Consider the following 14,411-nt stretch of genomic DNA (forward strand, 5'->3'; position numbering starts at 1 on the left):
TGAGAACCACAGCTTCCAGAATTTAGGGATCTGACAGTACCTATGAAATGAACTAGGAAATCAGATCCTTCCAAGAATGTCCTATTACAGAGGAAACAGATCTAAAGTAATATAGGTGTTTAGGGATGTAAATCACATTTCCAGGAAAGTAGTAAAACATGCTGTCACCAGATGTCTTCAAATATCCAGGTGTTTTTCATTGGATTGTGCAGACATCTGGATGATGGCATGGACTTTTCATCCATCAGAAATCATATAAATGAAGAGTTACTTCTTGTTAACCTATTCATTGTAACAGACACCCACCACCATGTGCACCCCTTGAACTTTCTCTGCATTCATTTGTCCTGAAGGTTTCTAAAGAACTGGGTGATCAGACATATGTAAAATTCTGAAATCCTTGGGCACTGGGGAGTTTCTGGAGGCTATGGGTAGCTCTTATCCTTTTGCTTTCTACTAGTTGAGCTCCCTTTAAACACTTAAAAATTCCAATCTCTTAATATTTCTCCCACTTACCCCAATTGGATTCCCACACTACACCGGTGCTTCTCAACCTCTGTACATCACTGAGCATCCTATTTAGTTATGTTCTTCTATTCCCACAAATGACTCCACATGTTGTAAGATTTTTTGTCTAGCAAGATCTATTAAGCAACCCTAATTCTGTTTTCTTAGGTCTATTAAAGGCATAATTAAGAGGTCAGTCAAACTTTTGATTCACACAAGTTACCAACAATTACCCCAGCATTTTGTTTTATGATTACAGTTTTGTGTGGCCATTTCATGGATATGCTCATGGTTTCTTGCAGAATTTTTTAAATACTAGAAATAACCCTTTGTTGCCCAATATGACCTATACAATCTCAAAGAAAATAGATTTCTCCTAATTCTGTACAGGTGAACTCTCTGGGTCCAACTATTCAAAGAGTTCTATTGCTTTGAGAATAGAGTGCAAAATCCCTTACAGGAGTAACAATGGCTTTTCCTCCCGGCATGCACCCACCACGCTCACTCCTATTTCTGTCCTTGCTGTCTAAATTCCTACTACCCTGGCCTTCTTTCAGTTTTGCAAAAAGGTTTTCTCTTTCCTCCTCTATGGCCCTTGCACATGCTCTTCCATATATGCAAATTCTTTTTCTGGTCCTCTTTGCTTATTAATACCTATTCATTATGTAATTCTCAGTTCAAATGTCTCTTCCTGGAGATACTTCCCTAATATGCGCCTCCTTATCATCCATTCCCACTATGCCAGCTCCAAGACTAGATAAGGTATCTGAAGTATTATCTCTTATTATTCTGTGCTTTTCCTTCACTGTAGACTATACCATTATATTATGTAATTATCTGAAGAATCACCCTCTCCAGAATATAAGCTTCATGGAGGCAGAAGCCATATTTAAATTGTTCTCTTTGGTATCCTCAATGCCTACCATGGTACTCAGCACATAATGAGGGCTCAATAAATATTAGTTGAATTAATAAATACACAAATGAATTAACTGAGCAAGTACTTTGGGTTTTCAATTACAGTTGAGATACTCAACAATTCCTAAACAGGTCCTTACTGCTGAAACAGACAATCTCTGACCTTTAAACTGATAGGACTTCGGAGTTCTATCTAAATATCTAAAACACCACTGTTGCTGAGTTTTGTCACTTCACATGGAGGTTTTTTTAATGACATGAGAAAATGCTCATGAAAAATATAAATAAAGGGGAGATGGTAAAGCTCAAATGGTAGAGCACATGCTTAGCATGCATGATGTCCTGGGTTCAATCCCCAGTGCCCCCTCCAAAAAAAATAAATAAACCAAATACCTCCCTCTCAAAAAAAATTAAAAAAAAAGAAAAAATATAAATAAAAATGCATGAAGTACATTTTTATATTCAGTGTGAACTCAAATGTGTAAAAATATAAATGCATGGAAAGACAAGAGTTTCTGCCCTCTTTACCAAGTCTTATCTCATCACTGTCAATCATAGATGAGGAGAGAAGACTTTATTATAATAATGCATTCAAATTGTGATTAAGGGAAATCAACAGCAGGGAGCAAAGGAAATCAACATGAAATTGTTATAAAGGAAATTAACAGTAACAGCAACAATAACAGCACAAAGTACTTACAGTGTGCACTATTCCATATACCTTATATGTAATTACTCAAATAAACTTCTAAGTCCTATTTTCATCTGACTTGTTTACCTTATAGAAGCTGCACACCAGAAACTGCTGATGTCTACTGTTGCCCTCCTAGTTCAGAGGAAACATTTCAGAAGGAGGTTTATATGAACAAAAGAGATGTGTTCTGGAAGGACACAGAAGGATCTGGAACCCTGAGAATGGGAATAAGAGGAGAAAAATGGAGAGACAGAAAAGGAAAGGCAATTGGGACAGGATTCCTGGGTACTTAACTAAAGGGATTCAATATCAATAGAAAAATTTCCAAAAGGAAGAATAAATATTTCTGTATCATACTTTGGGTTCTAGAACAGTTAGTTATCAGCTCCTAGGGAGATCAAGATCTTTCTGTTAATAGATTGTGCCAGCATTAATTCCCAGATGTGGTGGAACATAAGAAGGAGATACACATACACAAACACACACACACACACACACACACACACACACACACACACAGATTAAAGATGAGAAGGAAATTGACTAAGATGTTTGTATTACCTCTAGTAGTGAGCTTAAAATGACTGTTATTTTCCTCTTTGTATTATATTTATGATAATAATTTTTATAAGTTAAACCAGAAATTGCCAGAATACATGTTTTGGTGAATTTTTCTATATACTACCATTGGATCTGTCACTATAAGGCATCTACTATCATAATTGTTTGCCATGTTTGTGTCTTCATTTCTTAGTTCCAAGGATGCCTGAGGTCTGAATATTCTATAGACACAGTCTGACTGTAAGCAGATTGCAAAGGGACTTGTGTTGACTCATTAAATCCATGCTTGGTTTAAAGTGCAGTTTAGGTTATGCTTGAACAGGGACAAAGGCAGAGAGAGTTGAGAAAATTCAAATTCATTTAAATTATGCTGCACTTGAGGAAAAGGCAAGGTTTTTGAGCTGATTTTCTGATTTCTTTCTATATATGCACTCACGCATTCAACAAATTTACTGAATGCCGGCATTGCTAAGGGCTGCTGGGTAAAACAGAGCATAGACTTCAGTGGATTTAGAGAGTGTATAAAGTGTATGTTCAACACTTGCTGTTCAGTCTACCCTGAATCAGTTTTTTCCTGACACAATCCAATGTTCTTTTGAGAAAACACCTTCCTGCTCACTCTTACTCATTCCAGATGCTATAAGAAGGACTAGTCCTTCTACGACCTAAGCCTGGTCAATGAGAAAAACACCCCCAATATACACACACATATTCGAAATGGTAATTGTTTCAGGATCATCATGTGACCCAAGCCAGTGTCTTAATAGGGATTCCCAAATGTCCTAGATAAGGTAGTACTGTTATTACAGACTAACCCAAAATGTGGAATAATTTTTACAAATTAAGTTTATTTCTTGAAAAAATAAAGCCCCAGATGGCTATTCATTCCTGATTGTTGGCTGGTTCTTTACAAAGTGTTTCAGGTACTCAGGCTCTGTCTATGTTCTGGCTCTATCACCTTTAACATTTGGTATCCAAAATCATCATAGGGGCCTTAAGTTGGCAATAAGAAGGGAAGGAGCACTGAGAATTGCATGTGGATGGACATTATGGGCTAGCCTGGAAGCTCTGCTCACATTCTACTGACTAGAACACTACCTCATGGCCTAAGGAGGGAGGGACAGGTAAGGGCAGTCTTCCTGTGGGCCCAGGAAGGAGAGGAATTGGATTTGGGCAACATCTAGCAAGTCTCTGACACAGAGACTTTTCTAGATTTATTAGAAGAAGGATGCATCATTTTGGAGGAGTTACCAAGCTTGGAGACTACATGTCTAGAGCCTCTGAAAACCAGTGTTGCCTCCTGTGCAGGAAAGAGTCAAGAGTCAAGAGTTGTGGCAGGCCTGAGACTGTTTATCCTTTGAAAGGCCTCCCTGTACCATTGGCCCTTGGCACTTAGAGTACATCTGGGAATTTGGATTTCCAAGGGTTCCCAGTGCCTTAATGGACAAGAGTGGTCCCTGGTGCCTCAATTGTTTGTAAAAACAATTTGGTTTATGCTCAATACCTGCTTTCCTCTGGGAGACTGGAATTTTAGTACATGTCAGACAGAGGGTGACTACATGGTGTCTATCAGCTGCTAACAGAACCTTAGGCACTGAGTCTCTGACAAGCTTCACTGGTAGACAACTTTTCACATGTGCTGTTAGGACTTATTGCTGGTGCAATTAAGGGTATCTTGTGTGACTCCACTGGGAAAGGACCCTTAGACACACTGCATCTGGTTTCCTTAAGACTTTGCCCTACGCAGCTCTTCCCTTCACTGATTTTTGCTTTGTATCTTTCCACTGTAATAAATCATAGCCATGAGGACAGCCATATGCTGAGACCTGTGAGTCATCACAGCAAATCACTGAACCTGGCAGTGGCCTTGGAGGACCCTCAATACACCAACACATGGGGAAAGTCTTTTTGAGATCAACACTAATGCAGAGGAAAAAAAACAATCAAGAGATGCAGAAACAGATTCCTAATTGCATTCTTTGGTCACTCAGATCAAGCTATAACTGAAGTCAAACTTAATCTCTGAAGTTGTGAGTTATCTGAGACAAAAAATCCTCTTTTGTGCTTAAGTCAGTTGGAGTTGGGTTTTCCTTTACCTGTAACCATAACCATAAAGGATTAACTTATACAGCTTGTTATCTAATACACCTCTTAACATTTGAAAATGTGATTAGTTGCTTCACTCAGTAGATACAGACTTAAAGAAACTAGAGGTCCCTGGAGCAGAAGCCCATGAAAAGCCTCAAAAAGCAAGTTCAGCCTGGGAAAGATGAAGAAAGAGGTCAATATCAGTCACAGAAAAACACAATCACTAGGAAATAGGGAGAATTGAAACTAAGAGAAACCAAAATCAAATCATGATAAAAATAAGTAAGCAGGAGATGACCCAACGGTATTTGATGGCAGAATGTCAGTGTCTGTAATATGTGCCTAGACTCTGTGAGACTATATTCAAAGGCAGGAATTTTGGTCCATTTTATTAACAGCTATATCCCAGGTGCCTGCAACAGTGCCTGACACATAGTAAGCACTCAATAAACATTTTTAAATGAATGAAAGGATGAAGAGCTGGATAGAAAACAAGTCCCTAGCTACTTTGAAATCAGGAAATTATAGCTATCATGTTGCATTCATTCTTTAATTTCTTCAGTGATAAGTAAGAAAGTCAGACAATGTCTAGATTACAGAAATAATATTGAATACTGAGAAACTAAGTTATCTAGAACATACTTATATATATATAAAAAGGTAAAGTACAGAACTGAACCCAAAATGGGAATAGAAATAAACAAACCACACTCATTAGACCTGCTAAGCTCACTGAAATCAAATCATGACAGATATTTTATCAATAAATCACTGAAGTCATCTAATCCAGAGGTTTCCAAACCCTTCTGCAAATGGGAACACTCTGGGAACATTTAAAAATATAAATTTCTGGGTCCTACCTCAAACTAGCAAATCACTATCTTGGGGTGAGGGCCTGGGGGAGAAGCATGATGTCAAGGGATCTGTATCTTTAGCGCCCCCAGGTGATTCTGATGATGAGTCAGTTTGGGGGCCTCTGCATTTTATCTACTCTCTTAACTTCATAGATAAGAAAACCAATACCCAAAGGCAAAGCTGGCTTGTGTAAGAAAGAATAACATTTTACTGTCACCAGGATCAGAACTCAAGAGTTCAGATCCACCTAGTGTTCTCCCCATGACAGTACACTATCAAACTCTAGGTCAGCACCCAAAACCCTCAGATCCTGCTTTTTGTTGCATAGGAAACTCTCTAGGAATTGATAAATATGATTCCTGTGATTCCTCTCAGTCTATTCATTCTCCAGAGTTCAGACAGAAAGGGCAAGAACTACAGGTATGAGTGGCATAAAAAGATCTCTTGAATTCCCTACTGAATTCAAGATTCTAACTTCAAATATTAGTGTTCAAATTAGGGCCACACCTGAGTGGAAAGCTGGAACCATAAGAATCAAGTAGGAATCTCAGGTGACCATATTCAACTCCCCACCTCCAGACACAAACACACATTCTTGGAACAAGGCTGAGGGATGTAGGTGAAGCTGAAACATGATGACACAGTGATGCCCCTGCCCTGACTTTCATATTCACAATGTGAAAGCCCACTCTTCATTTACAAACCAAAGTGCTCACCCCCTCTCCTTGTTGTCCCAGCCCTAATGTCTTCATAGCAAACACTATTAGAGTGTAGGGACAGCATAGGGACCCCAAGAATCTTGGAATATTACATCTCAGGGCATGGAAGTCTTTGGGTCAAACACTCTGGAGCTGTCAAGTCCATGGGACTAATTAAGAATCGACCTTGTCTCACCATCTGTACCCCATGACTCTTTTCCACCACCATAATTATAAAAGCAACAAAAAGGATCTTTTTTTCTGAATTCAGAAAGCCAATTAGAGGCCACATTGATCAGAGGCCTTTTATTTTGAGATGCTAAGTGGAAGATCGTAGCCTCTTGGTACTTTACTTAAACAAATGCAAAACAAATAGATTGGTGGGGGCCTCTTTATCTAAAGACTGGGTGTTCTATTTTCCTTGAATATTATTAACTGCATCAAGTAGAGGAGTGTCTTCAGAAAATTAAAATGCATCTGAGTTTTCTGAGAAACACTATTTTATTTAGAGAGGAAAGAACTTGACACCAAACCACTAAATTAAGCACTTATGAACAGCTCAATAGCAAAAACAAAAGGCAGCAGGATTGTGACTTTGTAACTGCCTTATTCTTAAGAAATTAACATTTAACATGGAAAAAAGATGAGGCTTTCCATAGCTAATTCTACTGTAGATATTTAATTCACCATGCCATTATCAATTATCTCACAGGAGGCTGTTCAGGTATTTCTTGTCACATTTTAACTGCTGGAATGTTCAGTTCTATCTTTTGTTCCTTGATTTACAGCCTAATTTACTTGCCATAAAAACGCATGTGTTCATGCATTTATCTGCTTCACTAAGAGCCCTGGAACCACTTGTCTGAGCATGTTCCATCTCTCCTTCGTAATTCAAAAAGCCCTTGGATAAACTAAGGCACACTTCACGCCACAGTTTTGTATTTATGAACCACATCTGAGACTCCACCCCTAATCAGTCCAAAGCCATTCATATCTGATGCATTTTTTCTATTCTTTTCAGATTCCAATATGATTTCTGCTTCATCACTTACCGTTTGCAACACACAATCAGCAATGTTAGCATGTGTGCTCTGCTGTAATATTCTCTAATTACTTCATATCTGCTACTTGCTTGGTCCTAAATAAATTTTATTTGCGTTGAGGATAAGAACCGTTTCTCTGGCTCCTTTTCTAGACTTACTCAAGGGTCAGGTACATCATACAAAGTAAATAAACATCTACTGATTTGAGTTCAATGGTTGCATACTGATCTAGTTATTCACTTACTGAACAATTACTTATTGGGACCTACTAAGATCTAGATTGTATTCCAGATCACAGCTTCTCAAACATCACATGAATCACCTGGGAATTTTAAAAAAAATAAGGATACTGCTATAATAGGTCTGAGTTAGAGCATGAAACACTGTATTTCCAATAAAGTCTCAGGCGATGCTGATACTAGTGGTCAGTGAACACACTCTGAAAAGCAAGAACCTACACCAGGGGCTGAAAAACATTTTCTGTAGAGTCAGATAGTAACTGTTTTAGATTTGCTACACCATATCATCTCTATCACATCAACTCTGTCTTTGTAGGGCAAAATTAGCCATAGATAGTAAGTAAATAAATGGGCATGACTGTGTTCCAATAAAACTTTATTTAGAGAAATGGTGTCTGGCCAGAATTGGCTGGTAGGCTGTAGTTTGCTTACCCCTGGTATAGGCTTGAGGCCACATGAGACCTGGACCTTTCCCTTATGACGTTCAAATAGGAAGTATCTATAGGCATTGAAATTCTAAAGTTTCAGTAAAATGAAATACAGATATTCCAGGCACCAGACATCTTAATTTTGTCAGGTAATTAGTAATTTGCTGCTGGTTAACAACCCACCTGATGTGAATTGGCTTGGATTGATCTCTCTCAGGTTCTGCTAGACTAGCTAACTAGAAAATTGATAATTTTTCAGTGTATCCAATCCATGCTGCAGCTAATCAGCCAATCTCAGGTAAGCATACATTTTTTTTCTTTCTTTGTTATTGTGGGATTTTGTTCTTATTTTGTCTTTTTGTTTTTAAAGATGACATTCACTTGACTCACTCACCCCTAAGGAGCAATTTTACATGGTTGAGAAGACTTTGCCTTTTCTGTTGGTCCAGGAAATGTCCAAGAAATTAACCCACATTGTAATTGCCTTCTTTTCCCTTTATTCTCTGCCTTTCACATTATTTCCAGTCTGTCCTTTCTCCTTCCACTCTTAGTTCTGAAAATCTGCTAATTAAATGCCATTACCTACATTACCTATTCACACCTCCCTATTTCCTTATTATGATTGATTTCCTGAAACAATCAATGATATAAACGGCCAATTAACCTAGAGAAATAACTGCACACTATAGACAGTGTTTTAATCACTGGAGATGATCCTGGAAATTCAGTATTGGTTTTTTGGTTTTTTTGCTTTCATGTGTTTCTCTCTCTCTCCCTCTCTTTCTCCTTTTATCTCTCACTCAAGTTAACTGATGATTATTGAGCATATACCATGTCTTGAGTAGCATAAGAAAGAAGGTGGTGAAACTCATCACACTAAGGGTCCCAGAATTCTGGGATCCATCTTCTCCTTCATTTCCAAATAACCATGATTTGCTATCATGTGACTGATTAAAGTCTAGGCTCTCCTCAAGTACTTTGGACTATCCCTCTAAAACAGTTTGCATTGCCTCTGTTGTTTTTCAACTCTTGTGACCAACTTCTACATCCAACTTTCCCTCCCATCACTCTGTTTATATAATGATTGTCACAGCATGCTTTTTTTTTTTTTAACTTGACTCACTTTGGACAAAGCTTTTCCTTTAATTCTTCAAGCACCACTAACACTCAATTGCCATTAGGTTGTAGAGGAGCCCCAAATTTACTGAAGGACAAAATTACAATTCAAGACAGGAAGACTGAACACCCCATATCAGATATAAGTATTCCTGTGTTTACTCCATCAGCCACACCTTTTTTCAGAAATCCTCCATCAGTTATCTCCTTCGCTGCATCTCCTTATACCTCTGCTCTCATGAGCCCAGGAGGCACTCATTTTTCTGTAGCCTATTTCCATGCAAATCAATGTATTTTCTCTCCCATCTTCTCTAAGTCTCATCTTCACTCGGCTCAGTAGGAATCCACAGTCAATTATTATTATAACCATGTCCACACCCAGGGAGGAAAACACTTTAGTTGACCCTGTAGAACAGTTTACCTTCTCGCTGCCTCTACTTTGTTTTCAAAACAGCCTGCGGGCTGAACTTTAGCAAAATCAAATGTCCATTAAAGTGTTTTCCCCCCAGAATAGCTTTCCTTTTCCTTGTATGTAATCTTCATCACCTCCTGGAGAATTAAAATAGCTTTAGGCGGCTTGCAAAAGAGTGATTTTATTTCTTTAGTATTTTTTGTTACCTACACAACCAAAGAGGAAACTAATTAGAACTGTAACAAAATGTGTTCCAAAAATACTGAGATTGTGGAGAAGGACTAGTTCTCCCTGGGGGAGAAGATTAAGAAGCCAAGAGAAGAAAAACTGGCAAAATACACATTCTTGTATTTGTCATCCCACATTGGCGTCAGTCAAGAAGGAAGAAGGAAACTGGTTCCCTGATGTGTGTTGAGGTGGAGTCGGGTTTGGAGTCAGGGAGCTGAGCCTTATTTTTTTTAATGGTTGATCATGTGACTACAAAGGGACCTTTATAATTTCAGGGCTGGAAGCTTAACCTGGAATATATACCTATGGTATGAAAGCTCAGGGACATTTACAAGAACAGGACCACACACTAGAAGGGTTCAGGCCTTCCAGGTCATCTTCTCTTTCATCAGTTACACTGACTCTCAGGACAGTCCTGAAGTGTGCTTCAGTCTTCACGGGAAAGACCACAAGTCCTTCTTCATGAGCCCTAGATGTTGTCAAACCATGGACTCATAGTATCTTAGGATACTGGAGCTATTAGGGATTCTGAAAACCGCTAATACCAAAGTCTTCATTTTTACAGATACAAACGATGGCACCAAAGTGACTTTTCTCTCACTGGTAATGTAACTGAGCAAGACCCTATTGTTATTGGTGACTATCCAATATTTGTAATGGTGTTTGTAACTGCTTAACTGTATGATAGTTTAATAGTTTAAAGGGTTTTTTCTCATGCTCTTGCTGACCAGGACTGGGCTGGAGAGGAGGGAGGCTTGAGTGGCCCACCCAACTCCCTCGTGATACTGTGTGCAGGGATCATCCTTAGTGCCCTGCTCTTGCCCCCCGGGCCCTGCTCCTGATCCCAGTGCCCTCCTCTTGACCCAGACACCTCACAAATGGCAGTTGGGTATTTTATGGATCTTGTTGTTCATAACTCACCCCTTGTGGTTTCCTTGTATCCTGTTGTTCAAGCTGCAGACCACAGCCTGCAGCAGGTGGTCTCAGGCCTCAGCCTTCTTAAAAAGCTAAAAGCATTTATCAACCTGACTTTAAACTGCACAAGTCTTTCTTTAGAACTCTTTTACATGGAGCCCTTTTCTATGCATCCTTTGTGGAGGAACAAGTATATTAAGAGAGTCCCAAAGCCAGAGGTGAACTACATACCTAGCAGAGGAAAGGGGACCACTGCATCTGCAAAAACAGGAGCAAGTCTGCAACAGTTTGCTACCCTGTATACAATCTCTATGTAAACTAGCTCTGCCCCTTGAACTCTTGAACTTTTACTATAAAGCCCCCAGCCTTCTCTCACCAGCAGGTTCACAGTCTTGGAGGCATTAGCCCACTATGACCTTCTTTGCATGGCAAAGAAATAAAGCTGCCTTTTCCACTTCATCCAAAACTATGTCCTTGAGTCTCAATTCTGTAAGCAGTTTATGGAAGCCATGTTTTGACAACAGTAGCAGATCAGAGGCTAGAATCCAGATATTCTGCAAATTTATTATTCTTCCCACCACTTGGTATTTCCAGTAGTACTTGCCTTGAAGGGTGCCACCCTGGAGGTCTCCTCAACTTCAAAACTTCCAATGATTCAACCAAGCCCTTCTGAGGACAGAAGTGAGATGTACTAGATACTTGGAGTGAATCACCAGGAGCTTACCATCACATTAGCACTTGGGACAGCATGTATATTCATAGAGGTAGCCTAAAATACAACTGACTCATCTAAGCTGGGCAGATGTTCCATGAATTATTATAGATCAGGATTTTTCATCCTCAGCACTACTGACATTTTGGGCAAGGTAATTCTTTGTTGTGGAGGCCTTTCCTGTGCAATGTAGGACACTGAATAGCATCCCTCCCTCTGACCACTAGATATCACCCTTCTATTTCATCTGTCAATCTCCAGACATTGCCAAATGTCTTCCTGGAGATAACATTGCCCCCACTAGGTTGAGAACCGCTGTTATAGACTATGTCAAAAATGGCTCCCCATATATCACCAAGTCAATCTGTTGATAAAACAAAGCTGAATTTATTGCTTAGGGCAGTAAGGGAGGACCCCAACTTGCAAAGCTGTGACTGCCTCGCAGAGGAAAGGTAATGTCAGAATTTATTGGGAATTAAAATTTTGATTTATGGTGGGGCTTTCAGTTCAGAGACATGATTAGAATCATGATACAATAGTCCAAGAAGAGTAAAAAAAAAAAAAAAGATTTTTGAGTATTATGAATATTTTGAGGTGAGGGGTTCAAAGAATCTTAGGGTACAAACTGCCATTTGAAAAGCTGATAGGTCTTTTGGGTTCCTGTAATGAACAGCCAAAATATTTGCATAAGAAGGAGTTGTGGAAAAACAAAGCTTGCTAATGAAGACAGAGGAATAGCAAAGGGATGTCAATGTAGAGAACAGGTGTGGTTTTGGTTCCCAGTGTTCAGGCTGAGTGTGTGGGGTGGTTTAGGTTCTCAACTATCACCCTAAGAAAGCTACTGATTTACTTCTCTACACTGGCCCTCATTTGTATCTTTTAAAATATTTTTAATTGGTCCTAAAAAGCACCAAAAGATCCTTCTGAGCCTGTGTAGCAAACATTACTCATACATACATTAGAATGCCATCATATTATTGGGGACTTCACACTGGAAGAAAGTGTGCCAACACTGAGTTTCATACATGCCCATTTCTAGTCTGCCAGAGTCAACCCCTTGCTTTTGCTCTAATTGTAGGAATGTGGTACTTGTCACTAGGTTCAAATCAAAGATGTGAAGCTGAGCTACCACAGCCATCCCAGCACTAAACCCTTCTGTCCTCAGTACAGCCTGAGATGGACACAGTTCCCTATTAGATCATTTTAGTCCTTAGTCCAGTGGTCTGATACCAGTTCTATTCATGGCTTTTTAGTTATGTGACCAGTAAATTCTTTGTTCAATTTCTCTTACTTGTAACAGAAAGAATCAGAGCTGATTCAAATGCCTGGCAAGTAGTTTTTAATAAATGCTTTTACGATTATTATCTATAGGTCTTCCAAGGCCTCTACCTTCAATAGGAACAACCTCTATATAAAAATCCAGAAGAAAATGTATTATTTCTGTGGGTCACAGTGGGGAAAGTTCATGCCATTGATGGTTTCTTAGCTACAGACAGGTACTTGTCTAGGAAAAGAAGAAGGGAAGTAAAAATTCACTTTTTTTTTCTGTACTAAAAGATGTTCTGGGAAGCAAATTTGTCTTGCTGATGCAAAATTATCAAAAGTTTAAGACTCATCCATTCATAATCTCTTAAATGAAAGCAGTGCTTATTAATTGCATTATTGATCTGTGCCTTAACAGTTTCTAAGTCTTCTTATAAAAGTGAGAGAATCGTGCACAGTTAGCTTCTCACATAATAAATGCACCAATTTTCTTGATGTTGAATCTCACATTGGAAACTCTCAGTATTCAAAAAGAAGCTTGAGGACAAACTCTACTTTAGCAGTGGATTCATGTGCTAATTCCCTGCCTCGTTCCTTTTCCTGATTCTCGCACCTAGGTTCTATCTGTGCATTTAGTAGTAGTCTTTTAGAAAGAATCACAGATGTTAAAGAATTTCCAGAGAACCAGGTGTGTAAGTATACATGGGAGGAGGGATATGGAAAGGCAAGTACTGGAAACAGATTAAGCTGGAGGCATTTGTTAAACTGACATCAGCAAAGAAACTGAATCACTCATTGTTCATCTACCAACAATGTGCTAATGTAATAAAGAGAGGCAGAAACTTTCCAGATATTAAATACAGCCTGCATCCCATTCTTCAAATTAGAAAGCACAAGGTTCCTTAGGTAAGACATTTCCCCAAGGACAGTAACCTGTGACTTTGATGGTTTCACTTGCAGTGAAACATAATCTAGCAATTCCTGAGTTCAGATGTGGCTAAGGAAACCTCAGGACACAAAGAAAAGAAGGAGATATTCTTTGCATTCAGGTTTCCTAAAAGAAAATAGGAAGTCATCCTGTATTTCACACAGCTTGCAGGGTAGTATCATCTGTGAAAAGAGATAGCAACGCTCCGCCAGCCACTATGGCCTTGGTGACAGAATCCTGTATTTACAACTGAGGAATGAGTCTGGATTCTCCATGGGATGCATTGTCAAAATAAAGCCATCTTTTACAGGGACATGTGTTTTGCTTTCAGTCATGGAACAGAGCCCTCAGGTATTCCCTTCAGTATTATCCACAAGTATATACAAGTGTCTAGTTTCTAATTAACTGGGAATCACTCATTTAAAAATGTCTAAGTCAAAAGCATTTTATGAAAGGGGAGGATGACATTTCCTGGAAAGCTATAAATCTTGATGCTCAGATTACAGCTTTGAATTATTCAATGAATTCTGGGTTTTAAAAGTTAACACCTCTTTGTCCAGGGACTCTGTGTGTGTGTGTGTGTGTGAGAGAGAGAGAGAAAGAGAGAGAGAGAGAGAGAAAGAGAGAGAGAGAGAGGGAGAGGGAGGGAGAGAGAGAGAGAGAGAGAAAGGAGAGAGAGAGACTAATTTATAGTAACAAGTTGGGGCTAGACTAATGCACAGGACAAATTAACAAGAGAAAAATAAATTTAACTTTGAGTGCTCAAGAGATCCTAAAATTATGCTCAGAGAATGATCAAAAACAGT

The sequence above is a fragment of the Camelus dromedarius genome, chromosome 17, assembly GCF_036321535.1.
Source record: "Camelus dromedarius isolate mCamDro1 chromosome 17, mCamDro1.pat, whole genome shotgun sequence".
NCBI lineage: Eukaryota > Metazoa > Chordata > Mammalia > Artiodactyla > Camelidae > Camelus > Camelus dromedarius.